Source organism: Pogoniulus pusillus, chromosome Z (genome assembly GCF_015220805.1).
Source record: "Pogoniulus pusillus isolate bPogPus1 chromosome Z, bPogPus1.pri, whole genome shotgun sequence".
Taxonomy (NCBI): Eukaryota; Metazoa; Chordata; class Aves; order Piciformes; family Lybiidae; genus Pogoniulus; species Pogoniulus pusillus.
In genome coordinates this window covers 109,638,516-109,643,105 of record NC_087309.1, presented here as the reverse complement: position 1 = coordinate 109,643,105, position 4,590 = coordinate 109,638,516, and positions in this window count along the sequence as shown.

Below are 4,590 nucleotides of genomic sequence, written 5' to 3'. Positions count from 1 at the left end.
AGATCAGAGAAGCCTCAAAGGCAGTACACTCTGTTTTGTAAAGGTGCAGAGCAGAAAGTCTCTGTTTCTGACTCGCAGAGGGAAGGGCTGCATTGTGAGTTTGTTAGATACCAACAGAAGGCACTTGAGACATAGTTAAGAAACATGTTTTATTAGCACTGCTGTTTAAAACGAAACAAAAACCCAACGATTTGGGGGTTTTTTTGGCCGTGCTACCTCCAGAACTAACACATAATGACTTGCTTATAATGATGTCATCTTTAACCGACTTTTGACACGGATTGCAGACAGGCTGAATGCTGCAGTAGGAGGTTATTTCCTCAGAGTGGCATAGCAGGACAAGAAACAAAGGTGAGCTGACAGCTCCTGGATGGAGCTGGTCCAAGAATATCTTGCTAGTGACACAGGGAGGACAGCAGATTGGATAGCTATCCCGCTGCCCTCAAGACTAGATTCTGTGTTTTCAGTCTGAACCTGTGGCTTACTGGGAATCTGTGGAGTGCTTCTGTAGGCTTAAGGGATGGTTAACTGAAGACAGCAAGCCTGCTGCAGGAAGCTGAAGTGTTACCAAAATATTGTGTCCTCATGAGAGCAATTTAGGTGACTGCCAACTGAAGAAGCTTGAAAGCTGTAACTGAGTTTTAAAACAACAGGGAAAACCAAAACAACAACAACAACAACAACAAACCCAAACACACAAATAAACAAACAAAACCCAAAAGCCAACAGCGAAGCCAAACAAAACCCCCAACAAATAGGATAAGAGCTGCAAAGAAGCTTTAAACAGAGTGGGGGATAACTAAATCTCTGTCGTGTCTCAGCACTGTTCTGTTTGTTGCTAGTTTCTAGCTTAGGAGAAGCCTGGTACCACATTTGGAACTCTGTGGTGAAGCATGTGCAGCAAGATGTGGGTTCTGCTCCAAATGGGCTACAGGCAAGCATAGCTATGGAGGACAAAGCCAGTGTGGTGGTTTGGGTGTTACCCACCCCCCCACACTTTGGAAAATCACCCAGACTGGACTCAGCAGCTCTGGAAATTGAATGAAGCTTTATATTCATAGCTTAGCAAAATAGACAAGCAGATAGTTACAATATATACAGAAATATACAAGTTAAAAAGTAATACAGAACCACAACACTCCTCACAGAAACCAGAGTCCCCACAAGGGGCTCACAGCCGTCCTTCCACCTTTCTCCCACACCTCTACCTTACCCAAGACTTTGCCTTACACTCAAGGTACTTTGGAGGGTCAGCCAGGGGGGTTAGGAAGCAGATGGATTAGTCACACAGACGGTAGGTTAGGTTAGAGAGAGAAGTTCAACCCAAAGAGACAGAGAGCAACTCTATTATTTGTTTGTGTTGTGGTTCTTGTGCATCTCAGCAAGCCTATGAGCAAAGTAGACATCACCATTGTTTTCTTTTCACAGCCTGTAATCTAGTTCTTCTCACCAGAACATTCTAGCCTGCTTCAAACTAGCACAGCCAGCATGGCAGAGGTCACTTGAACTTCCACAGAGGGCTGGATTCAAACTGTCCAGTTGGGTGCCCCTGTGAGCCTCTCAGGAAGGCTGCAGGTGTTAACCACCATAAAGTAAGGAGCTGAGCTCTGTGTGTGACATCTGCACAGTTTGTATCACCCATGCATTTCAGTTTTCTGGGATTCTCCCTCCTTCTGCTCTTGCAAGAAATAATCTCTCTTGCACATACCCTGCTTGCTGTGTCTTGCTTAGAAAGAGACAACAGAGTTGGTTAGAGAGGAGCCAAATGAGGTTCAACAAGGATGAGTACCAAGGCCTGCACCTGGGAAGGGACAATAAACTGTAGCAGTACAGGCTGGGAGGTGATCTGCTGGAGAGCAGCCCAGTGGAGAGGAGCCTGGGAGAGCTGGTGGACAAGAAGCTCTCCATGAGACTACAATGTGCCCATTTGGCCAAGAGGGCCAATGAGATCCTGGAGTGCATAAAGAAGGCTGTCCAGTAGATCCAAGGAGATGAGGTCTCCCTCCTCTACTCTGCCCTGGTGAGACCCCATCTTGAGTATTATGTTTGGTTTTGGGCTTCCCAGTCTGAGAGGGACAGAGATCTGCTGGACAAGGTCCAGCAGAAGGCTACAATGATGGTTAGGAGACTGGAAACTGCCTTATGAGGAGAGGCTGAGATGCCTGGGGCCTTTTAGTCTGGAGAAAAGAAGACTGAGAGGGGATTTAATAAATATCTATAAGTATCTGAGGGCTGGGGGTCAGGAGTGAGGGACAGGCTCTGCTCACTGCTCCCTGGGATGCAAGGAGCAATGGATGGAAGCTGCAGCACAGGAGGTTCCAGCTCAACACAAGGGGGAACTTCTTGACTGTAAGGGTCACAGAGCACTGGAACAGGCTGCCCTGAGAGGTTGTGGAGTCTCCTTCTCTGGAGACTTTGAAGGTCTGTCTGGATGTGTTGCTGTGTGTCCTGAGCTGGATTGTATGGTCCTGCTGTGGCAGGGGGGTTGGACTTGATGATGGCTTTGGGTGCCTTCCAACCCCTGGCATCCTATGATCCTGTAATTTCCTGGTGTTTGTGTATAAGCACACACACGAAGCATGTAGGTCTTCTCTGTATTGACACAAATACGTTCTGTATCAGACAGACTTGCTATAAATACCAAAGTGTACGGTTCCTGCCTGTGTATCGGGTGGATAAATGGCATCGGGTGGCTTAATGTATCGGGTGGATAAACGCGGGCTCTGCCCTGAGCCAGCCTAAACGTCCCTTCAGACTGTCATAAACAACAGGCATAAACTTAGGTTCATGCAAGTTAAGGCTTTTAATACAGTTGCAGGAATCAAGCAATGCACAGGCCTGGGTGTGCGGGGAGGCTCTGCTCTACCCTAACACACACCCTTTGTCTTCAGTTCTCTCTTTTTATACCCTATTCTATTACATATTCGTAGAATCATAGAATCATAGAATCATAGAATCAACCAGGTTGGAAGAGACCTCCAAGATCATCCAGTCCAACCTAGCACCCAGCCCCATCCAGTCAACCAGACCATGTCACTAAGTGCCTCATCCAGGCTTTTCTTGAAGACCCCCAGGGACGGTGCCTCCACCACCTTCCTGGGCAGCCCATTCCAATGCCAATCACTCTCTCCGTGAAGAACTTCTTCCTAATATCCAGCCTAGACCTACCCCAGCACAACTTGAGACTATGTCCCCTTGTTCTATTGCTGGTTGCCTGGGAGAAGAGGCCACCCCCCACCTGGCTACAATGCCCCTTCAGGTAGTTGTAGACAATAATAAGATCACCCCTGAGCCTCCTCTTCTCCAGGCTAAACACCCCCAGCTCCCTCAGCCTCTCCTCACAGGATTTGTGCTCCAGGCCCCTCACCAGCTTTGTTGCCCTTCTCTGGACACGTTCCAGCACCTCAACATCTTTCTTGAATTGAGGGGCCCAGAACTGGACACAGTACTCAAGGTGTGGTCTGACCAGTGCTGAGTACAGGGGAAGAATAACCTCCCTTGTCCTACTGGCCACACTGTTCCTGATGCAGGCCAGGATGCCATTGGCTTTCTTGGCCACCTGGGCACACTGCTGGGTTTTCCTTTAGGAATGGGAGGTGTTTCTTCCACGCATGTCTCTTTTTATCCGGTGGTCTTCAGTGATGAAGTAAGGGGTCTTCAGTGATGAAGTAAGGGGTCTTCCCCAAGTGTCCTTTTCATGAACTCCGAACTCCTTTGTATTCCTCTGTTTGTTCATGCAAAAAGATGGGGCAAGGAGGAATGCAGCTCTATTCAAATCCCTCTTTCCTCCCTTTGCTTATGCAAAAAGGTTGTCTCTTCCACATGCCTCCCCCTCCACCAACCTTTCTAGTTTCCAGTTACTTATTACTGTTATCTCAAGCCTATTGCATACCTTTGCGATGGTGGTGCAAAGAGGAATATAGTTCCATTCGAAGTCCCCCTTCCTCCCAGTCTGTGACATCTTGCCACGAATTGATCGGATCAAACATATATTTCTCACAAGACCAAGTATCTTTCACACCATCCCACCCTCTGGAAACACGGAGCTGGCAGAGCGGGCCGTTGTAGCATCACTACGCGCGGCCCCAGGAGGCCCTATCCTGGGGCGAGGCGCGGGGTGCGGGGCGGGAGGCTGCCGCAGCGCTGCGCCCGGGGGACGAGGCTCTGAGCGGCGCCGGTCGGCGCTCCCCGCGCTGCGGGGCTGCCGGTCTCCCGTGTCGCGGTGCCTTTCCTCGCAGCGCAGCCAGCCCCATACCTCGTCCAGACGGCACGGGCTAAAATCACGGCGCGGCGTGTGGAACCGTAAGGTCCCTCTAAGCCCGGTTATGCCAATAGCTACAGAAATTAGTGACGGAGTGTGGGGTTGGTGGCGGGTTTGGTTGTTGTTGTTGTTTTTGTTGTTGTTGTTGTTTGGGGGGTATGTGTATGAGGTCTTCTTTATTTTTGGGGGGGGGGAATAGGAAAGGGGATGCGGGACTTGCGGGAAAAGCAGTGGAGCCGGATGCGATGGCGCTCTCAGGCCCCTTAGCCCTCTACCGTCTCTCTTCGAGGCCTTTGGGGACTGTGAAGAGCGCTGGCACCCCCACCACC